The sequence below is a fragment of the Scyliorhinus torazame genome, chromosome 12, assembly GCF_047496885.1.
Source record: "Scyliorhinus torazame isolate Kashiwa2021f chromosome 12, sScyTor2.1, whole genome shotgun sequence".
Taxonomy (NCBI): domain Eukaryota; kingdom Metazoa; phylum Chordata; class Chondrichthyes; order Carcharhiniformes; family Scyliorhinidae; genus Scyliorhinus; species Scyliorhinus torazame.
The window spans coordinates 182,361,630-182,387,331 of record NC_092718.1 but is presented as its reverse complement, the minus strand read 5'-3'; the positions used below and the strand labels follow the sequence as shown (position 1 = coordinate 182,387,331).

General features: G+C 44.8%; 1 protein-coding gene across 1 annotated transcript in view; it reads right to left on the bottom strand.

The window, feature by feature from the left end:
- Positions 1 to 25,702, bottom strand: part of LOC140386776 (cytosolic arginine sensor for mTORC1 subunit 2) — a 289,471-nt gene that overhangs the window by 208,659 nt on the left and 55,110 nt on the right. The window lies entirely within an intron of this gene.

The following is a 25,702-nucleotide window of genomic DNA, read 5'->3' as shown; positions in this document are numbered from 1 at the left end:
TGTAAGCTGTCCTTTTAACATCCAAAAGACTGAACAAACCCTCAAACAGGAGCACATTAGGTTTACATTCAATACTTCTACAATTCTGGGTTCACCAAATGATCCATAGATAGTCTTTGGATGGCAGAGATCAACAGTACAGCCCTTTGTTTTAACTCCAGATGCAGCTCACTGAAAAACACAGACACACCCAAGCTTTTTCTCAAGCTGAAACTAAAAAGCAGAAGTAGAGCTCAGTTCCACCCACACTCTGACATCACTCCAGTAACATGAGGAGCTCTATTTCTTAAAGGTACATTTCTTAAACACCCATTTCTTAAAGGTACTCTCACATGACACCTCCCCCCAAGAAAAAAAAAATAAACCATCAACTTCAAGATGGTTTCATTTTTCACCTCTTCACCATTTCAAAAAAAAACAACACACGCAAACAGGTACAATAATATAGTCCATTTCTGTTCTCCTTCCTCCAACTGAAATCCTTCTCGATTGACAGTCTCTTTGAACAAGAAGGTCTCTGCACGGTCCGTCCATTTCTCTATGCCTCAGCATTTCTCTTTAAAGTCAGATACTTTAGTTCAATTTGATCACAGAGTCCCTTGTAATTCTCCAACACAGGAGCATTGGTTATCACAGCTTTCAGACAGTGAAATGCCTGTTGAAAGTCCGCTGTCCATTGAAATTTTTGACGTTTCTTCAGCAAGTCCATCAGTGGAGCAATCACGCTACAAAACGTTTGCACAAATGTTCGATTAAATCCACTCATGCCAAGAAATCGCATTATTTCCCTTCGTATTGAGCGTATCGAAAACTCCTCAAGGAAAGTGATTTGGGCTTTTCCAAATTCACTTGTGGCTAGGTTTATCACCAAACCCGCCTCCGGAAGTCGATCGAATAACTCCATCAGATGTTTTAAATGTTCTTTTCATGTCTGGCTGAAAATCATCAGATCGTCGATGTATACCACACAATTGGGTAATCCTGAAACAACTTTGTTAGTTAACCGTTGAAATGTGGCTGGGGCGTTTTTCATGCCAAATGGCATAACTTTGAATTGGTATATACCATCTGGAGTCACAAAAGCTGAAATCTCCTTCGCCCTTTCGGATAACGGTACCTGCCAGTAACCTTTACGTAAATCCAATTTGGAAATAAAAACTGATTGTCCCACTTTCTCAATGCAATCCTCCAAACGTGGGATAGGATAAGAGTCCATTCTTGTAACTGCATTAAACTTTCTATAGTCCACATACAACCGTTGGGTACCGTCTGGTTTAGACACCATCACTATGGGTGAGCTCCCTTGGCTGCCACACACTTCAATTATGCCATTTTTAAGCATACTCTCAATCTCTTTGTTAACCTGTGCCAATTTTAAAGGGTTAAGTCTGTATGGATGTTGTTTGATTGGAACAGCATTTCCCACATCTACATCATGCATAGCCATTTTAGTACTTCCCAATTTATCTCCACAAACTTGCCCATGTGATATCAATAACTCTTTCAGATCAGTTTTTTTTCCCTCTGGAAGGTAACTCAACAGTTTATCCCAATTTTTAAGAACATCCTCATTTTCCAATTTAATTTGAAGTATGTCAAATTCACAGTCATCTGGATTTGGTTCATCACTTTGAGTTAGAATCATTAAAACCTCCTCCTTTTTCTCTCCTTCCTTTTCAAAGTACCTTTTAAGCACATTCACATGACACACTCAGTGAGTCTTCCTTCTATCTGGTGTTTTTACCACATAATTCACCTCACTTAATTTCCTTTCAATTTGATAAGGTCCACAAAACCTAGCTTTTAAAGGCTCACCTACTACTGGTAACAACACTAAAACTTTATCTCCACTGGCAAAACTATGAACTTTGAATTTCTTGTCCATCCGCTATGCGTTTCAGCACATGTTGTGCAACTTTTAAATGTTGTCTAGCCAATTCATCTGCTCTATTTAATAGTTCCCTAAAATTTGACATGTAATCCAATAATGTAATTTCCGATTTCTCACCCACCAATTGTTCCGTAATCAATTTAAGTGGTCCTCTTACCTCATGACCAAAAATTAGTTCAAAAGGACTAAATTTGGTTGACTCATTAGGTGCATCCCTAATTGCAAACAGTATGAATGGAATTCCTTTATCCCAATCCTCTGGATAATCTTGACAATAAGCCCTCAGCTTTGTCATTAATGTCTGATGCCACCTTTCTAACGCTCCCTGCGATTCTGGATGGTACGCAGTTGACTTAAATTGTTTTATTTCTAAGCTATCCATAACATCTCTGAATAACTTCGAGGTAAAATTTGATCCTTGATCCGATTGTATTTCTGTGGGTAGTCCATATCTAGTAAAGAATTTAAGTAACTCCTCCACAATCTTTTTAGCTGTAATATTACGTACTGGGATGGCCTCTGCAAACCTAGTAGACACATCCATTATAGTCAAAAGATATTGATTCCCACTTTTTGTTTGAGGAAGCAGTCCTACGCAATCAATTAGGACCCTTGTAAAAGACTCCTCAAATGCTGGAATTGTAGCCACCTGGGATGGGCACTTTCAGTGTATAAAATGGACACGCGCAGAGCCCATAGGGAAATATGGACAATGCAAAGCAACAAGCAGACACAAAGCCTGAATGTATATTTGGAAGGCAGTTTGCAGACGGAATCGAAACTCTGGGTCGATTTACATATTGATGGCCCGAGGAACAAAGGACTAATGCTCAGGTAGCCAATACTGTCTCAGACATTCCGGCGCTACTACCCCAACCAGAAGACACAAACAAAGCAAGGCCAACGGCCACTTAGAACATGCACAGCCATCAAGGCACCCGCCCCTGTATTGGTTTAGATCGATGACAATGATCAAGAAGCTGCCCAATTAATTGGGACCAAGTTTAAGGCCCGCCTAAAAGCGCGCGAAGCCCCTCCAAATATAAGAAGGAACCCCCGCCAAAGGTTCACTCTCTTGGATTCGGCTCTCAAGCGGAGAGACCCTTCCACCAGCATCACCAGAAGCAAGTAAGTTCAAGGTCAACGCTCGCTACCAGACGGAAGACCTTAGCTGTACTGCTGTTACCTCTTCGAACCCAACAGGCCCAGATCCGAACAACGGCCATTGTTCCTCTGACTTAAGTGGGTACGTGAAGTTAAGTATAGGTGTTAGTGATAGAGATAGTTTAGCTTGTAGCGTTATTGTGCATGAGTAAATCATACTGTGTGTAAATAAATACCATTGACTTTGAACTAACTAACTGGTGTATTGGCTCTTTGATCGGTATTCGGGTTGAACCTTGTGGCGGTATCGAGAGATACCTGGCGACTCTGAAAGTATATTCATAATTAGGATTAAGAAAGGTGACCTTATTAACCGCCATATTTATAGCAAGTAAACAGAGCAACATTACTGGCGACATCTGACGGGTCTCGACCTAGAAGTGGCTTTGTCACTCCGAGAGAACCCAAATTTGAATTAGAAATCCAATTGGAAAAAGTAAAAACCACAACGTAAGACCAATATCGATCAAACCACCAAGATTCGGAAGTGTGTTATTTGCATGCGTACTAACAAGGGATATAAGGTAAACTTGATAGATTTTGTTGCGTAAAACTGTCGGGAGTTTTGTAGACCGGAAAATAGCGTAAGCCATACCCATGTTTACATCACCACTTTATTCCCCCCTGTTCCAAATTCGGTAGAAACCCATCGATAACAGTAGAGATGGCAATGAAGACAATGGAACGCCTTATGCACCCCCAGGAATTTGAGGTCACAGCGACCAATAGAGCAGGGCAGTGTCCCATATGGGAAGAGGAAATTCGGAAATATCTAAAAGGGAAAGGATGGCCCCTTTGGAGCGAATGTTGTGCAAACAACAAAACAGGTCCCGGGAGTATAGGACATACTTGATGGGATAACCTGACCGAGACTCATAAGAAAAGCTGAGGGAAAGCCCGTAAGCCGATGGCAATCGTGTCTTGCTTGGCACAATTGCGAGGCACAGAGGAGGTCATCAAGTCGCTCCGCAGAGAGATTGAAGACAGAGAGAATAGTGAGGGAGACGTTAGCGAGTACGAAAAAGTTAACAGGCAACTTAGAGAGCAGTTAGCGGCGAAGGACAAGGAAATGGCTGATGTCAAACGGGCACACCAATCTTGTCTCGCTCACCTAAGCAGCTTTCAGTGTTGGTACGAAAAGAGACAGAACACCAAGTCAAGCAATTAAAGAAACAATGTAACTATTTAAAAGCAGCCCTACGAGCACTCCACAGTCCTACGACGGAACAAAGGCAGAGCTCGGTAGACCACGCCAAATGCCGAAAGCAAATTGCAGACCTGCAATCCCTGCTTTCTGTACAAAATGGTTTCCAGCATATATTTGGACCCCAGTTAGATTAGGAAAATGGCCCCGATTGGCAAGAGTTAAATGAAACTGCCCATCGCTATGTACATGGAACATGTACTCAGGATAAAACTCAGAAAAGAAAAGCACCCCCACCCCCGACTGCACAGGCAGAGCACAATCCCATGAACCCTGTTACCACACAGCGCAGGGCCACAACAGACGGAGTCCCCGATTTTCTGTACACCGCCCCATTAACCGTCGCCCAATTAAGGGACACGTGCGATAAGATAACACCGTTCCTACCCACATCGGACCCACACCATTATTTTGCAAGGGTTAAACAACAGGCGACCATGTACAGCCTGGATGAAAAAGAGCACGTGAAGCTCACAGTTTTGAGCCACCGACCCCTCAGTAGTGGCAGCCATTCCCGACCCACAAAATGTAGGAGGAGGCACACTCCAAGAAATGCATGCAGCGATCCTAGATGCGATCAGCTACAATAAGGGAGACCCCGTAGAAGGCCTCAATAAATGTAGGCAGAAAAAGACCGAGCACCCAACAGCATTTGCTGGACGCCTTTAGATTCATTTCACAGCAGTATTTGGAGAGTGAGCCCGCGCCCATTTGACACCAGACAATATGGCCAAATGGACTCGAATCCTAGTCTCTCATGCGACCGAAGCAGGTCAGAGAGCTTGCGCCAATTATGACCTCTTTCAGACGAGACCCACAATGAGAAATGGGTACTAAAGAGATTGTCCCGAGCTTGGGAACAGTCCCTTCATGGAAAATCAGATTACGGCAAAGCAGAGGAAGAGCAGGCAGATGCTAACATGCATCCAGTCAGGACGCATCAGAACCCCACATGGGTAAACGAGGGAAGAAATAGTCCACAGCAGCCTAAATTCCACGAGTGCTACAATTGTGGACAATTAGGTCATTATGCACGAGAGTGCAATGCCCCCCAGAAACAACAGCGAAACCAGCAGGCAAATACCTTAAATAAGAATAGAGCCAAGCCAATTCATAGTGTTAGCGCCCGTTCCGAGAACGCAGACATGAACAGCACCGATTGACGGTGTTCGGACTCCCCAACTTGGGTCTACGACACACTTTGGGACAAGTCCGGAAGACCAGTAGTGGCAGGCACAGTCCGGGGACACCCCGTAGAATTTCTTTGGGGCACAGGAGGATCCCGTACCACGCTCAATTCCTCCACAATGTTCCAACGAGATACATGGCCCACCACAGACACCATTACCCTCAGCGGTTTCACAGGGCACTTGCAGCAGGGACACATCACAGCCCCTGTAGCGATTCAGATAGGAAACATTAAAACCAAACATTCCGCCGTTCTCGTAGATCTACCCCAGACACATTTTTGGGATAGACTTTGTGAGCTCCCACAATCTTTTGTTCGACCCCGTAAACAAATGTGTGTGGAGAATGGCAAAGGCAGCACGAGCCCCCGCCACGCTCACAGTTGGAGACTATGCACACAGGATTAGCGCAGTAGGAGACCTCTGGTTCGACCCTCGAGCCATTAGTCAGGATAAAGATGTGAGAGACGTTTTACAGAGACATAAAGCTTCTTTTGACCAGCACAAGCACGACTAAGGCAAGATCGCAGGTTTAGTAAACATCACAGGACCCGACCCCAAACCCCCAAAACAGTACGGTTTTCCCCAACAAGCAGAGAGAGAAATCGCAAAGGTTATCCAGAGTTTGCTTGACCAAGGCGTAACCTCAACGAACAATGCCCCAATTTGGCCCGTCAGGAAACCCGATGGCTCATGGCGACTGACCATCGATTATAGGGAACTAAACAAAGTAACCCCAGTAGCGGCCCCCACCGTAGCCATGAGCCCCGAGACAATGCTAAACGGTTTTGCCACAAAGGCAGCCCGTCTTTCCGAACTCCTAAAAAAGCAAGCCCCATGGGAATGGCTTCCACAGCACACGGATGCCGTGGATGCATTAAAACGAGCCCTCAGCACAGCCCCCGCATTACAAGTCCCAGATCCACTCTCACCATACGCAATTGAGTTTGCAACCACCGACCAAACCCTTTCAGCCGTGCTCCTCCAAGAAAGGCACGATCGTTTAGGCCCCGTAGCATACGCCTCATGATTTCTCGACCCAGTAGAGCAAGGATTTTCTGCCTGCGAAAGGCACCTGCTCGCAGCTTTTTGGGCTGTTCAGTACTTCGCCTACATAACAGAACTCAACCCCGTCACCATTTTAACAGAGCACACCCCAACCCAACTTCTACTAGACGGTAGACTAAAGGACGGCACAGTCAGCCAAATTCGCGCCACACGATGGACCCTACTTTTACAAGGACGACGAGACATTACAGAAAAAGGACTAAAACACACACGTTCCTCGCAGATAATTTACATTACGCAGGCACCCCACGAGTTTGAAACCATCACCACCAGGCACAATACAGGACCCTTTGTACCGAAACCAGGCACTACACCCCAGAGACCCCAGCCCACAGACACAGACGCACCCCTTAAGATTTATGTGGATGGCTCCTCCACAGTTTTGAACGGTAAACAAATTACTGGTTGTGGCATTTATGTAGAGGACGCACAGGGATGCCCTTTAGAGGAGATATCATTGAAATTGCCTGGACATCTAGGTTCGCAGGCAGCGGAATTAGCAGCCGTAGCATATATTGTAGAGCACCCGAATCGTTCCCGACCCCAGCCGACATATACTCCGACAGCCTATATGTCTGCAATAGTTTAACGGAATTCCTACCCCTGTGGGAATCTAGAGGTTTTATTTCCGCGGATGGAAAACCCCGACCCTCAGCCCCATTACTCCAGCATATTCTCAGGACAGCTAAAGACTGTAAATACGGTATCATTAAAGTTCGTAGCCACCATCGTTCTTCCCCCCCTGGTAACGTTAAGGCAGATGCCCTAGCAAAGGCAGGTTCCAGACACGGTCACTTTTGGAATCCCCCGAGAGTGCCCCAGTACACGCGGTCCAGGTCTCACAGACCAATATCGAAGATTTAGCTCAGGCCCAAAAGGAAGATGAAAAGCTCAGGGAAGTTTTAAAAGGTAACTTCCCAGCCCCCTACGACAAGTACAGAAACACTTTAACAACACACAACGGCATAATTTTAAAGGATGGTATTTATGTGGTCCCCACCCAAGACAGAAGCCAAATTATCTGCCAATTCCATGACAACCACGGACACCAAGGGATAGAAGCAACCCTCGCCCACCTCAGACCTCTCTGCTGGTGGCCCGATTTGAAATCCAATGTAACGCATTACATTGAAAATTGTTTAATCTGCGCCCAGAACAATCCAGACAGATGTGCAAAGAAAGGTCAGCTCAGTCACACCCGCCCTGTTACTGGCCCCTGGACAAATTTGCAGATTGATTACATAGGACCCTTACCCCACTGCAAGAATGGTTTTAAGTATGTGTTGGTGGTCATCGACACCTTCACAAAATGTGTGGAAGCTTTTCCATCTAGAACTAACACGGCTAAAACAACAGCCAAGATCCTCACGCAGCACATCTTTACAAGATGGGGACTTCCCCGTAGTATAAAGTCAGACCAAGGCTCACATTTCACAGGACGCGTCATGAAAAATGTCCTCACAAGTTTCGGCATCCGACAAAAATTCCACATTGCCTATCACCCCCAATCAAGCGGAATCGAAGAGCGAATGAATAGAACCCTCAAGGCAACTCTCAGGAAAATGGTACAACAGCACAATACCACATGGGACACAGTTTTCCCCTTTGCACTAATGTTCATAAGGAACACGGTATCCACTTCGACAGGATACACCCCCCACACCCTCATGACCGGTCGAACCATGAAGGGGACAGAATACTTGTTAGGGCTTGATTTGGACAGCCCCACAGTCACCGCCCTCACCCATGAGAAAGCAGTACAGCAGATTATCGATAATGTTAAAGCAGCCCAGCTCGCCGCAGCTGTTAGGCTTGGGACACGAAAGAAGCAAAGTAAAGTTTGTTTTGACAAAACGGTACACGGCACAGAATTTTCAGTAGGGCAGCAGGTCATGCTCTCCCTGTACAACCCCAGTTCATTTCTTTCCCCCAAATTCTCAAGACCCTACTCCATTTCAGATAAAGTCAGCCCCTCCGTTTATAAGATCACTTATCCCATTGGCAAGTCAGGATGGTTTCACATAAACCAGCTTAAGGCTTATGCACACAGTGCAACCACTCATACTACATCTCACTTGCAGCAGCAGACGAACAGGCCCCGCCCATGGACAAACTATTCCTACCCTCCCCCAACCAGTTCAGCCCATCCTCGGACACCATTTCGACTCCACCCCCAGAGGCACGACTCCGCCGCTCCCTTCATTCGGCCAGCACTGACAGCGACAGCACGGATGCATTCGGCCCCATGGACCCGCCACACGATTTCAATTCTGCACCCGGCCGCACTCCCAGCGACTCCAAACAGGATTCTTCCAACGCCTTTGAGACCACATATATCAAAGCCCCTGCACCGGACCCACCGCCCGACGACGAGAGATTGCCCCCTACCACCTCCAACCCCGACACGAAACATTGGCACCGCGACAATTCTTACAGACTCATCCGCAACGGTGGGATGGCCCTCACTTCGCCCCAAGCAGCCTTGGCCCAGCTACTCCCATCACGAGTTTGGCAACCGGGAGAAGATGATGACTCCCACCACACGAGCCCCTTGGCGACTCTTTTCGCTATAGAGCAATGAGCAGATGATGGTGAGAAGGAACCGCTGGAGATTTACGGTGTCCTTCTTTCTGATGGAGCCTGCCCGATTTTGTTATTTTAGTTTGTTAACTTTAAATGTTGAATGTTTGTTTGTGCACTTAAAGTTTATTCATGGCCCCACGCCACATCTTGAAATAGTCATAACTCTTTTAACGCCAAGTGGCAGTTAAAGGAACAAGTTTGTCGGCAGACACCCATTCATAGCTACTCTTCTGCTTCGAAGGTAATCATAAGAGGTAGTACGATGAACACAAATTCTTTCCGTTCTTGTCCAGTCGCTCAGGCAGTGGAGTAATGGCACTTATCCCCGCCCTGCCTGAGGACCCCATCTGGTCAGCTACGCTCGGGTAGTGCACCTACGGCACTGGTCACCGTCCTACCCGGGGATACCACCCATTCGTGCCCCGCCGTGGCCCATACGCACCCCATTCGGAGCTTTTGGTTCGAAACTCTTTTACTGTTCTTTTAGTCTGTGGTTTAAAGAATGTTCTTTGCCACAAGTTTTGTTTGTTTTCCGGCGACCCTTACGTTGCTCTCCCATATGTTATTTACATCCGCAAAAACTTGGATGGAACACTTTACTGCTGGACAGAGAGATTGTCCGCCCACTCACCGCATCGCTCACACAGGCTGCGAGACTGCTCGCGCTGTGACACTATTTTTTTTCGCATGTCTTGTCCCCAAAATATTTGGTTTAAAAAAAAATGAGGGAGTCACATATAGTGACAATTCTAATGGGCAATTGATAATAAAAGGACAGACAGACAGACATACGAGATCTTAAACAAGGTAATAACAGATATTATGTTTGTATCCACAGGAAATCCAGAACAACAGAAGGCACAGGAAGACCAAGAAGGAAAAAGACAACCTGAAGACAGACATCATGATCTACATTTGGATCTTCGTGGGATCACTACAGTTGCGCGCGGACGCGACCCCCTGACCCCTACCCAACAGGCCGTGAATGTTTCCCATCCCTGCCATACACCACACCCAGAGACAGCCACTGATACACCAACCTGGTGTGACAAATGTACCAAATGGTATCCCTATCATACATCGTGGAAGCACTGTTAGTCATATCGATCTGCAGTGTCATCCAGACACTGAGACTAACGAAATGGCGAAGGAAAGCCTCCCGCACTCCGGTATATACCCTCAGACCCCCTATTTTCGGACTTCAGCAAACCCCCCACTCCCTCCAAATAAATAAGGTGCGTCAACTAATTTTTTGTTTGTTCTAATAAAAGATGTGAAATACTGTACTTGACCGCGAAGATACAGAGACATGTAATGCTGCTATTGTATAGTTTATACTGTTGTAAATTATTTTAATTGACTAAGGATAGTTCAGAGAAGAATAGTTAGAGGTTCCCTTGTTTTAATTGTAATGCATGCCTGAATGTCATAACGCCCCTTAGGATTTTATAATAATGTGATATACATATTTAGGTTCCAATCTATAGGACAGAGTAGAATAGAACCTGTCCATGATTGCGGGTGCTCGACTTAGGCACAGAACAAAGAAGTTTCAGCAATATGATCCTTCACGCTTCGCTTTGAGGATCACAAGGAGAGGTTGCAGCCATCTGGGATGGCCAGTTTCAGTGTATAAAATGGACACTCGCAGAGCCTATAGGGAAATATGGACAATGCAAAGCAACAAGCAGGCACAGAGACTGAATGTATATTTGGAAGGCAGTTTGCAGACAAAATCGAAACTCTGGGTCGATTAACATATTGGTGGCCCAACTCCGAGGAACAAAGGACTAATGCTCAGGTAGCCGATACTGTCTCAGACATTCCGGCGCCACTACCCCAACCAGAAGACACAAACAAAGCAAGGCCAACGGCCACTTAGGACACGTCCAGCCATCAAGGCACCCGCCCCTTTATTGGTTTAGATCGATGACAATGATCAAGAAGCTGCCCAATTAATTGGGACCAAGTTTAAGGCCCGCCTAAAAGCGCGCGAAGCCCCTCCAAGTATAAGAAGGAATCCCCACCAAAGGTTCACTCTCTTGGATTTGGCTCTCAAGCGGAGAGACCCTTCCACCTGCATCACCAGAAGCAAGTAAGTTCAAGGTCAACGCTCGCTACCAGACGGAACGATGTTAGCTGTACTCCTGTTACCTCTTCGAACCCAACAGCCTCAGATCCGAACAACGGCCATTGTTCCTCTGACCTAAGTGGGCACCTGAAGTTAAGTATAGGTGTTAGTGATAGAGATAGTTTAGCTTGTAGTGTTATTGTGCATGAGTAAATCATACTGTGTGTAAATAAATACCATTGACTTTGAACTAACTAACTGGTGTATTGGCTCTTTGATCAGTATTCGGGTTGAACCTTGTGGCGGTATCAAGAGATTACTGGCGACTCTGAAAGTATACACATAATTAGGATTAAGAAAGGCGACCTTATTAACCACCATATTTATAGCAAGTAAACAGAGCAACAGAATGGGTATTAAGGGCGCTGGTTTTATCACTGCTTGAGGGTTCCCTATCACTTGACATGTGTGACATGATTGACAAAATTTAACGACATCTTTATGTAGTCCAGGCCAATAAAAATGTTTCTGGATTTTAGCTTGAGTTTTCCTTATCCCCAACTGACCTCCCACTGGTACCTCTTGTGCAACTCGCAACACCTCCTTTCGATACCCTACCGGCAATACCATTTGATGAACTTGTGCCCACTTTTCATCCGCCTGCATATGTACAGGTCTCCATTTTCTCATCAAGCCATCACTTTTACAGCAATAACACTCTGGTATACACTCAGATTCCTCTTCCGTACATGCTTTCTGATACATCCGTTTTATTTCTATATCTTTCTCTTTCTGTTGTAACTACGCCAAATTTTCCTGAACTAAAAATATTCACCTCATCCTCCACCTGTTCTTGTTCTTTTTCAACCATCTGAGCAAAAATCGTTTCTGATAATTGCACTTCAACTTCATCTTCACTCTTTGATTTCTCCTCTTGGCTTAACCTGTGACTTTGCGACCTTGTTACTGCACAATCCGGAAAAATCCCAGGATATTCGTCCTTCAACACTTCAGTTGTCTTATTTTCCACTGGCTTATCAATCACAGTAGGCATCACTCCCACCTGTGATCCAGCTATATCATTACCCAAGATAAACTGTACCCCTGGACAAGATAGTTTCTCTATTACTCCTACTACCACTTCACCACTCTTCACTGGACTTTCCAGCCTTACCTTATATAATGGCACGCTACTCCTCTCACCCTGAATTCCACATATTACCACCTTTTCTGGCAACATTCTTCCCAAACTACATAACTCTTCATCGCTTACCATTGAAGATTGACTAGCTCCCGTATCTCTTAAAATTGTGACTTCTTTACCTGCTCCTCCTGATACACAAGTAAACTTTATCCACACAAGTAAATTCTTTAAAGACATCTGGTACCTTCTTATCAATCACCTCTTGATCAGGCTGTACAATCTTTTGCACCTCCTTTGCTTCACTTGGACTTTCCTTTACCACTTTAATAAACCCCACTGTCTTATCCTGTTTTACCACATTAGCCTTCCCAGTGCTTTTCTTCAACCACCAACACTGTGACTTTACATGGCCTAGTTTATTACAGTGAAAACATTTGAAACTTTTCATTTCTTTTCCACCCACCTGGATTTCTTTTTTAATCTGAGGTACACACTCCTTATTATCTCCCATCAGATCACCTTTAACTTTACCACTTGAGTATTTCTCATGTCCCCAGTTTCTATCCCTCACAGGCTGAAACTGATGTCGAAAACCAAGCTTTGATTTATGAACTAATTCATAATCATCTGCCATTTCTGCTGCTAATCTCGCAGTTTTAACCATCTGCTCTTCCACATGAGTTCTCACTACATCCGGAATTGAAATTTTAAACTCCTCCAAAAGTATAATTTCTCTGAGAGCTTCATCCGTTTGATCTATTTTCAAAGCCCTTATCCACCTATCAAAATTAATCTGTTTGAGCCTTTCAAACAGGAATGTAGGAATGTCAGGATAAACAGGATGAATGCGTGGGTCGAGAGATGGTGCAAGAGGGAGGGATTCAAATTCCTGGGGCATTGGAACCGGTTTTGGGGGAGGTGGGACCAGTACAAACCAGACGGTCTGCACCTGAGCAGGACTGGAACCGGTGTCCTAGGGGGGTTTGCTAGAGCTGTTGGGGAGAGTTTAAACTAATGTGGCAGGGGGATGGGAACCAATGCAGGAAGTTGGAAGGTAGTAAAACAGGGACAGAAACAAAAGGCAGTAAGGGGAAAAGTGTAAGGCAGAGAAGCCATAGTCAAAAATCAAAAAGGGCGACAGTACAAGGTACAGTGACTGAGGAGAGCTCAGGGAAGAGGACCAGGAATACTAAAAGGAATAAAACGGGAAGTAAAAACATTAATGGTAAGCGACGCGGCAGGTTGTTACATGAAGATATGGGTTCAACGACAAGGAAAATTAGGAGAAAAGTTAAGAGGAAATATAACTTAGGAGAGGTTACTGATCGAGGTGTTAAGATTCAGAACAGAGGTGAAAAAGCCAACATAAGTGTACTTTACCTGAATGCTCGTAGTATTCGGAATAAGGTAAATGAGTTGATGGCGCAAATCATCGTGAATGACTATGATTTCGTGGCCATTACTGAAACATGGTTTAAGGATGGTCATGACTGGGAGTTAAATATCTGAGGGTATCAAACTATTCGGAAGGACAGAGTGGATGGTAAGGGAGGTGGTGTAGCTCTGTAGTTTAAGGATGACATCCGGGCAATAGTAAGGGATGACATCGGTGCTATGGAGGATAAGGTTGAATCCATTTGGGTGGAAATCAGGAATAGTAAGGCAAAAAAGTCACTGATAGGAGTAATCTATAGGCCACCAAATAGTAACATTGTGGTGGGGGGGCAGGCAATAAACAAAGAAATAACTGATGCATGTAGAAATGGTACAGCAGTTATCATGGGGGATTTTAATCTACATGTCGATTGGTTTAACCAGGTCGGTCAAGGCAGCCTTGAGGAGGAGTTGATAGAATGTATCCGCGATAGTTTCCTCGAACAGTATGTAATGGAACCTACGAGGAAATAAGCGGTCCTAGATCTGGTCCTGTGTAATGAGACAGGATTGATTCAGGATCTCATAGTTAGGGATCCTCTTGGAAGGAGCGATCACAATATGATGGAATTTAAAATACAGATGGAGGGTGAGAAGGTCAAATCAAACACTAGTGTTTTGTGCTTAAACAAAGGAGATTACAATGGGATGAAAGAAGAACTAGCTAAGGTAGACTGGGAGCAAAGACTTTATGGTGAAACAGTTGAGGAACAGTGGAGAAGCTTCCAAGCAATTTTTCACAGTGCTCAGCAAAGGTTTATACCAACAAAAAGGAAGGACGGTAGAAAGAGGGAAAATCGACCGTGGATATCTCAGGAAATAAGGGAGAGTATCAAATTGAAGGAAAAAGGATACAAAGTAGCAAAGATCAGTGGGAGACTAGAGGACTGGGAAATCTTTAGGGGGCAACAGAAAGTTACTAAAAAAGCTATAAAGAAGAGTAAGATAGATTACGAGAGTAAACTTGCTCAGAATATAAAAACAGATAGTAAAAGTTTCTACAAATATATAAAACAAAAAAGAGTGGCTAAGGTAAATATTGGTCCTTTAGAGGATGAGAAGGGAGATTTAATAATGGGAGATGAGGAAATGGCTGAGGAACTGAACAGGTTTTTTGTGTCGGTCTTCACAGTGGAAGACACAAATAACATGCCAGTGACTGATGGAAATGAGGCTATGACAGGTGAGGACCTTGAGAGGATTGTTATCACTAAGGAGGGAGTGATGGGCAAGCTAATGGGGCTAAAGGTAGACAAGTCTCCTGGCCCTGATAGAATGCATCCCAGAGTGCTAAAAGAGATGGCTAGGGAAATTGAAAATGCACTCGTGATAATTTACCAAAATTCACTAGACTCTGGGGTGGTCCCGGCAGATTGGAAATTAGCAAACGTGACACCACTGTTTAAAAAAGGAGGTAGGCAGAAAGCGGGTAATTATAGGCCAGTGAGTTTAACTTTGGTAGTAGGGAAGATGCTGGAATCTATCATCAAGGAAGAAATAGCGAGGCATCTGGATGGAAATTGTCCCATTGGGCAGGCGCAGCATGGGTTCATAAAGGGCAGGTCGTGCCTAACTAATTTAGTGGAAGTCTTTGAGGACATTACCAGTGCGGTATATAATGGGGAGCCTAGGGTGTGGTATATCTGGATTTCCAGAAAGCCTTTGACAAGGTGCCACACAAAAGGTTGCTGCATAAGATAAAGATGCATGGCATTAAGGGGAAAGTAGTAGCATAGATAGAGGATTGGTTAATTAATAGAAAGCAAAGAGTGGGGATTAATGGGTGTTTCTCTGGTTGGCAATCAGTAGCTAGTGACGTCCCTCAGGGATCAGTGTTGGGCCCACAATTATTCACAATTTACATAGATGATTTGGAGTTGGGGACCAAGGGCAATGTGTCCAAGTTTGCAGACGACACTAAGATGAGTGGTAAAGTAAAAAGTGCAGAGGATACTGGAAGTCTGCAGAGAGATTTGGATAGGCTACATGAATGGGCTAGGGTCTGGCAGATGGAATACAATGTTGACAAATGTGAGGTTATCCATTTTGGTAGGAATAACATCAAAAGGGATTATTATTTAAATGATAAGATATTAAAACATGCTGCTGTGCAGAGAGACCTGGGTGTGCTAGTGCATGAGTCGCAAAAAGTTGGTTTACAGGTGCAACAGGTGATTAAGAAGGCGAATGGAATTTTGTCCTTCATTGCTAGAGGGATGGAGTTTAAGACTAGGGAGGTTATGCTGCAATTGTATAAGGTGTTTGTGAGGCCACACCTGGAGTATTGTGTTCAGTTTTGGTCTCCTTACCTGAGAAAGGACGTACTGGCACTGGAGGGTGTGCAGAGGAGATTCATTATGTTAATCCCAGAGCTGAAGGGGTTGGATTACGAGGAGAGGTTGAGTAGACTGGGACTGTACTCGTTGGAATTTAGAAAGATAAGGGGGGATATTATAGAAACATACAAAATTATGAAGGGAATAGACAGGATAGATGCCGGCAGGTTGTTTCCACTGGCTGGTGAAAGCAGAACTAGGGGGCATAGCCTCAAAATAAGGGGAAGTAGATTTAGGACTGAGTTTAGGAGGAACTTCTTCACCCAAAGGGTTGTGAATCTATGGAATTCCTTGCCCAGTGAAGCAGTAAAGGCTCCTTCATTAAATGTTTTTAAGATAAAGATAAGTTTTTTGAAGAATAAAGGGATTAAGGGTTATAGTGTTCGGGCCGGAAAGTGGAGCTGAGTCCACAAAAGATCAGCCATGATCTCATTGAATGGCGGAGCAGCCTCGAGGGGCCAGATAGCCTATTCCTGCTCCTAGTTCTTATGTTCTTATTAAACTCCATGTATGTTTGACCAAATTCTTTCCTTTAATTTCTAAACCTTTGTCTGTAGGCTTCAGGCACTAGTTCATATGCACCTGAGATGGATTTTTTCACCTCCTCATATGTCTCAGATACCTCCTCCGGTAGTGATGCAAACACTTTACTCGCCCTACCTACCAGCTTTGTTTGAATCAGTAATACCCACATGTCCTGTGGCCATTTCATTTGTTTACCTACCTTCTCAAATGAAATGAAAAAGACTTCTACCTCCTTCTCGTCAAACCTTGGCAATGCTTGGACATATTTAAGTAGATCCCCACAACGCCTTCGACTTTGACGCTCTTTCTCACTATCCTCATCACTATCATCCAACTGTACGTTTCCCTTTACGTCTGCCAATTTTAACTGACTGTTATGTTTCATAGCCATTTTCTGAAGTTCAAACTCTCTCTCTTTTTCCCTTTCCTCTCTATCTCTTTCTTTTTGTTCTGCTAGGGCTACTCTTTCTTTGTTTCTTTCTTCTCTCTCCTTTTCTTTTTCCCTGATCTGTATATCCCTTGCTCTTTCTTTTTCTCTCATTGCATATTCAAGCTGCTTTAATTATTTTTCATGTTCAAGTTGCTTAATCTGCAACTGGATCTTTGCCATTTCTAATGAGTCAGACTGTATCTCAGGCAACTTTAAATGCTCAGCTACCACCATAATTACCTCATCTTTTTGCATTTTGTCAGGTAATGTTAACTGCACTGTTTTTGCCAAATCTAAAAGTCTGCTTTTAGTCTCTATCCGTAAGGTACTGCGTGTGACCGTCTCCACCCCCAAAAACTCATGAGCCTCTGAAAGAGCCATTGTCCATAACACACTCCCCACTTACACTAAAATACCACACCTGAAAAGCAACCACAATATGCTCATCCCTCACTGCCTTTAAGTTCACTAAGCCAATCCAACAGATAGACTTTTATCCCCCTCGAGCCCCCAATTGTTATGGGTCAGGGTTTAGAGAACCCCAAAGTGTATCATGGAGTTCACCTGACCCCAACGTTTAATAGATTGTGGTATGGGGAGCACACAGCCCACTCTACAGGTGTGGTACAGCAGAAAAGGAAAAGCATTTTTTAAAACAAAACCATGTGTATTCTATTAACGTAAGTTAACCTTTTTTTAAACAAACAGTGAACATCTAAGCAACCATTAATTCAAATACAACCCCAAAGACTGCAACGCTAAGGAACCCTGTAAGCTGTCCTTTTAACATCCAAAAGACGGAAAAAACCTTCAAACAGGAGCACATTAGGTTTACATTCAATACTTCTACAATTCTGGGTTCACCAAATGATCCATAGATAGTCTTTGGATGGCAGAGATCAACAGTACAGCCCGTTGTTTTAACTCCAGAGGCAGCTCACTGAAAAACACACCCACCCAAGCTTTTTCTCAAACTGAAACTAAAAAGCAGAAGTAGAGCTCAGCTCCACCCACACTCTGACATCTCTCCAGTAACATGAGCAGCTCCATTTCTTAAAGGTACATTTCTTAAACATCCATTTCTTAAAGGTACTCACATGACAGACTTTAGGATGATATATAAGATGAGGGACAAAATCTACCAATATTGGCAGGGATCTTGAGAAATTGAGTGAATACAAGAGAGTTCCCACTCAGTTAGGAAAATACAACCATGGTTTCTTATTTCAGAAAGACAGCAAAAGCAATCATGCAACTGCAGACCTAACAATAACTGGTAATTCAATTAACTGTTAGGAACAAACGCAAGGATTGCCTTTATGAAAATATCCTTGTCAGTAGCAGCCTGACCAATTTCCTAAACTGCTTTTGTGAAACTGATATCCCAAATAGGTATTGTAAAGCCCTATAGTTTAATTTTCCTGTAACTACATTTTGCATGTACTTTGTTGGCTGCAAGTGCTTTGAGGCATTCTGAGGTCATGAACGGCATTATATATTAGTGTGAGTCTTTCTTTAAGCCAGAAAGCAGAAAATGCATAGCTCTGACGTGGGATGGGCAGAGTCCAGTTCAGCCTGATTCAGTGACTCATTCCTCAACAATGCATACACCGATGCATCTCACTTCTATTAAATGACTTATTCCTCAATAATATATACACCGATGCATCTTACTTTTATCAAATTACTTATTCCTCAACAATGCATACACTAATGCAGCTCACTTTCATTCAATGACTTATTCCTCAACAGTGCTTTATTAGATTACTTATCCCTCAACAATGCAGACACCAATGCAACTCGCTTTTATTCAGTGATTTTTTTTATAATCGTGCACACCGAGTAATTCCAAACAACTTAGTTTATTTACAATGACTATTATATACAACACACGGTAGTTCCAAACTGGGTCTCTCGCCAGCCGGCCCCTAACTGCCCAGCTTTATATATGGTAAAACTATACAGTTTAGAGGTCCCCCGCTCCCTTAACAAGGGAGCCTGTATTCTGCAAGGGCCACGGGAAGTTAATTGTTCCCACCCCACAGGCTACTTGCGGGTTATAACATCCCACCCCCCAAAGACTGAAGAATCCTCCGACGTCTGCAGAGGAGGGCGCCGGACTCGCTTTACATTCGGTTGCGCATTGCCTGGAAGGCGAATGATGCATCCATTTGGAACGATGAGGTGGCTGTTCCATTGGTGGCAGCTATACTATGTTCTCCGCGTCAGAGACTTCCAATACTTGAGTTTCCATTTCCGAATCCATGACCATGACTTCAGACATCTCGGCGTCCCTGGGGCCAATATCTTCATTTTGGACACTCCTGGATGTTCATTGTGGAGGTCCTTCAATGTCAACTCCTGCCTTTTTCCAGAATGACGACGTGCATACACGATAGGACAATACTGTCCTCCACACTAAACATGGATAATTTGGATGAAAATGCCCTGAATTCGCCTGGTTGGTGTCGATGCTGCCCTCCGTACAACATGTGTCGAACTTTTGCAAGAATGGGGTCCATCTGAGTCCATTCAGGGATCCGAAATGCTGTAACAGGCGAAGAATGCATGAAGTTTAGAGTAGCGACCACTTTATCCGACTGGGGCTGGACGGCAAAGTCAAACGGCCCAGCAGGTCTGCATTCGCTGGTTCCCCGGACGATGCTCCAGCGAATATTCATAGTTGGCCAACAGCAGGGCCCAGCCCTGGACCCTCATTGGGGCAATGCGTGAGATCACCTTGTCCTCCTTAAGAAGACTGAGTAAAGGCTGATGGTCCATAATTATAGTGAAATGGTGGCCGTAAAGGTACGGATGATTTCTTTTTACTGCGTAGACTATCGCCAGGCCCTTCTTTTCAATCTAAGCATATTTCCTTTCTGCCGCAGCTTGTATTCGAGAAGCAAAAGCAATCGGCCTTCCCCGCCATTTTCCATCCGATGTGACAGGATGACACCAATATCATAAAGCGATGCATCGCATATGACGAGTAATGGTTTGGCGGCATCGTAATGGGTCAGTAACCGGGGCGAAGATAACTTTCCTTGTCTGCAGAAAAGCTATTTCCTGTGGCTTCTTCCATGTCCACACTTGATTCTTCTTAACAAGAGGTGTAAGGGGGTCAACATGATTGCAAGGTTCGGGATGAACTTGCCGTAATAGTTAACAAGTCCTAGAAATGAGGATGGGGGCCTGTTGAATTGCAAGTACCTTGTCTGTGGTGGGGTGTAAGCCTTTGCAGTCCACCACTAACCGAGGTAGACCACCTCCCTAGCATTGAAGACAAATTTTGCCCACCGCAAATGCAAACCAGATTGAGAGAAACATTTCAGTACAGCCTCAAGGTTCTCCAGATATTCTCGTTCGGTCTCCCCTGTGACCAGTATGTCATCCAACTCGGTCAGCACGCACGGCAACCCCTCAGGATATTCTCAATTACACGTTGAAATATAGCGCAAGCCGAGGACGCCCTGAATGTGCGTGTTAATGATAACATGTTTCCGGGAGTCCTCGTCCAATTCAAATTGTAAATGCATGTGGCTCAAATCGAGCTCAGTGAACAGATATGTCCACATGACAACTTCGCATAAAGATCTTCAATGCGGGGCACAGGGTAGCCATCCAATTTGGAAGATGTATTTAAGGTGAGCTTATTATAGTCCCCACATAACCTGACTGTCTTGTTTTGCTTCAACACCAGTACCACCAGCGCTGCCCAATACGCAAATCATAGAGGCTGGATAATACCCAGATTCTCCAATTGACTGAATTCAGTTTCAATTTTCCCCAAAGAGGAATAGGAGATGGGGGATGCCCGCAAATACTGAGGTTGGGCCCCTGAGTCTACATTAATGCAGGCTACGGCCCCTTTATCTTCCCCACTCTGGGTCAAAACACTTCAGGATACTTGCCCAACACTTCGTTTAGACCCCCGGACTCCATCTGGAGGATGTGTCGCCAATTTAGCTGTAAACGGCTCAACTAATCTAGGGCATTGACCTTTGACCACAAAAAGCGGAAGTCACGCTGATTGGTGACCATAAACCACCAAAGTCATGGTGGTAACCGCAGTGGCTCACCAGTGTAGATGGCCAACTTAGCTTTGGTGTCGGTTAGGTTCAAATCCTGAGTTCCCTGTTTAATACGGTCGTAGGTACTCTGTCCCACAACGAAAACCGCCATGCCAATGTCCACTCCACATCTGGCAGATGACTCTTCACTTGCACCGCAATCCTTATATAGGCCACCAAGAGTGCAGCCACGCAATTTAACTGCATGTACTCATCACCTTCAGGCTCAACCAGATAGAAGGCAGCTTGGCTAACGCTGGCCTCCCCCAGAGCATTTGGATCTTTGGTTGGTCTGTGGTCTGTGCTCCCACCAGGGACGGCAGCCACACGTCCCACAATGACCTGGCTCACCCTCAGCTGATTCCGTTGAAGTGTCCCGTCTGCAACGCTCAGTCTTTGGCCTACGGGTCGGGCCTTTACACTGCTCGAACCAGGGCAGGGTAGCCGTCTTGGGTGGGGCTGCTCGTTGGGAGAAGGCACTCCCCAAAGCGTTTACTTCCCATGCTTTGTATTTCTTGACTCCTCGTCCTGCACTTTCCCAGGCCAGTGACATTTCGATAGCTTCTTGTAGATTCAGCAAATGTTCGGCCAATGGTTTCCTTTGGGTGGCAGCATTGTTAATACCACATACTAAACGGTCTTGCACCATTTCCTGCAGGGTCAGAAACTCGCAAACTCAGCAATCTTCAGTAACCTGGACAAGTACTCGGTGACGGACTCACCCGGGGTCCTTTCCGCGGAAAACGATACCGCTGTACGATAACGGATAGAATGGGGTTAAATTGCCGCTCCACTAGAGTCACTAGCTGGTTGAAGGTTTTCGTGTCTGGCGCCGCTGGGTCGGTGAGGCTCCGTATCACTCCGAACGTATGTGCGCCGCAGGCAGTCAACAAGATGACCATCTGCCGTTGGTTCTCCGTGATATTGTTTGCCCTGAAAAAGTATCACATTCACTCCACCTACCGATTCCACTGTTCCACGCCGGCGTCAAAGGCATCTAACCGTCCAAATAAGAGGCAGAATAAAAATCCATCCTTTATCTAATAGAGACCGGAACGTGGTTTATCCAATGGTGTAGCAGAGTCGATAGCCATCCAGTTTGACCCGCGTCGCCAGTTTTATAAGGCCAGAAATACTCCACACCGAATAGTCCTGAACCACTTTGTTTATTTACAATGACTATTATATACAACACACAGTAGATCCCAACTGTGTCTCCTTCTAACCAGTGCCTAACTGGCCGGCTTTATATATGGTACAAATATACATTGTTGAGAGGTCCCCCACCCCCTTAACGGGGCAGCTCGCATTCTGCAAGGGCCACAGGGCAGTTAATTGTTCCCACCCGTGGGCTACTTGCTGGTTGTAAGACTTATTCCTCAAGAATGCATCCAGCAGTACAGCTCACTTCTGTTCAATGACGTATTGCTCAACAATGCATACACCAATGCAGCTCATTTTTATTAAGTTACTTATTCCTCAATAATGCCTGCACCAGTCCAGCCATCCCACATGCTCACACAAGAAAGCATGAGGGAGAGGTCGGGGGAAAGAAAGAAAATGCGTACCAAAAAAAAAAGTAATTAGTGGTTTGATTTTGATATGTTTTCTGATAAACAGCCAGCACCTTCAACTCGAGCAGTTTTTCAAGGCAGGATTACTGAATGCCATTCTGTTTATCCTAGTTGTAAACAACATTTTATTTATCATTCCTGTACAAATTAAACTGCTTTTATTCTGTATCTATAAAAAAAAAACTAACATGTCACAGGAGAAGATTTCAATATATTTAAATATGTTGGCTCCTGTTATCTTTCTGTCCTAACAGTGCTAGATCTGACAGTTTTAATAAAGCTAAACCAATTCAGCAGATATTTTATTGTGCCTCAGACTCCATGGGAGAAATATATTATCTGTTTACAGCCAGCTCGGGGTGGAAATTTCCACCAGCACAAAGCCTTTCTCTGTCTTCAGTAAGATTGGAACCTCGCACATTCATCAACAGTCTCCAGGGAATCAGCATATGAATAAATCCAGGAAGTGCTATGTAAGCATTTGGTATGAAAGCAAGAGAAAGGAGTAACATGTACAAGAAATTATGTGCGGATAGGTTTATGTGGGAGATAACGATGTTAATTTTGAATGCCTTTTCTTTCAGAAACAGCTCATGCTCAGGCTGGCAAACCAGAACCGCGGGTTAGTTTACAAAAATCAGCCAGCGAATCTCGCAGTGACAACCGAGGAGCTAATTAAAAATGCATTACAACAGTGCAGGGAAAAACATTCTGTAGATGCCATTTCTAATGGGGCAAAATTATGTCCAATCATCTGGAGCGGCTGGGTGCTCGGCACAGAAGGGACATGGATGCCAATTGGTAGAGCCTGAAGCAGCAGAACCGGTTTTGTGACTGCTATTGCCATCATTAGCTCTGGAGGATTAGGCAGGATGATCTAAAGGTTCTCAGTTATTGATGTTTATTCTTGGAAGAATGCATTCGAATAATCTGCAAGTCCTGACACATGGCATGGAGATTCTACCAACCACCCAGGGCAAATGGGAAATACTTCAAATATATATTTACTACTTTTCGATGAATAGCGAATACTGTTAAGGATCAGGTTGGAGGCACCAACATTTTGATGGTGAACATGCTCACTATGGGTGGGATTTACTGGTCCCGCCGCCCAAAGTCAATGTTTTTTGGCTGCCTCTCCAGATTTTCCGTCCCACCCCCGCCGATTCCCGCCAATGGTCAGCACTGGAAAATCCTGGCCTGCAGTTGTCCGAATCCTCTTCCCAGTCCCCATAGCAGCTTAGCTTATTATCACTTCCATCACTGAGCCAGATACAGTAGAAGATCGGTTGGATCAGGAATTATTCAAAATTACTTTTATTTGTTTCAATGTTTGTTTCCAAGACGAAGCAGCCCACTTGTGTGGCACCCAATCCACTCCCTCAAATACTCATGTCCCTCCACCACCAGTGCACAGTGCAGCTGTGTTTACCATCTTCAAAAATGGACCGCAGCAATTCACCAAGGCTCTTCTGACAGCAATTTCGAAGCCCTCAAACTCTACCACCTAGAAGGTCAAGGGCAGCAGATGCATGGCAACACCACACCTGTAAGATCCCCTCCAAGCCACACCCGATCCTGGCTTGCAAACGTATCGCCGTTCCTTCACTGTCCTTGGGCCAAAATCCTTGAACTCCCTCCCTAACAGCACTGTGGGTGTACCTACACCACATGGACCGCAGCAGCTCAAGACGGCGGTCATCGCCACCTTCTCAAGGGCAATTCGGGAAGAGCAATCAACGCTGGCCTTGCCAGTGACCCACACATCCTAAGAGCAAGTTTTGAAAAGTACTTCCTTTGAAAAGAGTGCAATAGCAAAAAACAATAACTGATCCTTTGGGATTAGTTTCACCATTTTCACCAATAAACCGCTGAATTTGGTGGGGGGGGGGGTGGAATTAGTCCAAAACGTCTCGATGTGTGCACATTGGATGAATGACATCAGCGTTATGCACAGGTTGCAGCGATGTCATGGATGCATTGCTTTTATATCTCGGGTCCTCATGATTGTCAGGAAAACAAACAAAGGCTGGAGTTGGGAGGGTTTCTTTTAAAAGGGGAATTGAAACATCTCTCAGTTCTCTTGTGAATATTGTAGCTTCATATTTTAAACACACATTCATTTATTGTGCCCAGGTATAGGGGCAAAACAAAACGCACCAACACAGTTAACAAGAGTGATGGATGGTCCAACAGCTGGCAGAGATTGGCTGGGCCTTGCAGTTAGCAGCGAAGCAAAGGTGTCCACCACTGGCCGTATGAAAAAACACCATCCTACCATAGCTGTGGGCTGCAGTGCAAACCTGGCCATCCCGGGTGCTGAATGGCTTGGTCCCGGTGGGGCTGTACGATACATTACAGTTACGCACCATGATTGCTTCAGCCGCAAGTCCCGCCCTGTAAAACCCTGCCACTGGAAGAACAATGTGTGATGTGAATGTCATCTCCTCTGAATTACACATCAATATGGCATGCATATATATCTTCATTCCTTCATTGTTGCTCAATCAATATCCTAGAACTCCCTCCCTAACACTGTCAAAGAAGGACAACTACTGCAAGAATAAACTGGTTGAAAGAGAAGGTCCCACCTGGACATTCGCATAACAATAAATAAAAGCAAGTTACTGCGGATGCTGAATTCTGAAACGAAAGAGAAAATGCTGGAAAATCTCAGCAGGTCTGGCAGCATCTGTAGGGAGAGAAAAAAGCTAACGTTTCGAGTCCGATGACTCTTTGTCAAAGCTAACAGACAGAGAAAGTGGGAAATATTTATACTGTGGAGTGAGAATGAAAGATGAGTCACAGCCACAGAAACCCAGGGAAACCGTGGTGGTGCTAATGGCCACAGAAACCAAGGGGAAAGAGTGCTAATGGCAGGCCCCAGAGAGAACAAAAGATGTGAAAGGTCAAACAGCAGGGAAACTAACATCAGAGGATGAACTGTAGATGTTGGGGGAGGGGAAGGGGGAAGCAAAGAGGAGAAAGGTGAAGGAAAGGTGGATAAGATTGGGGGGGGGG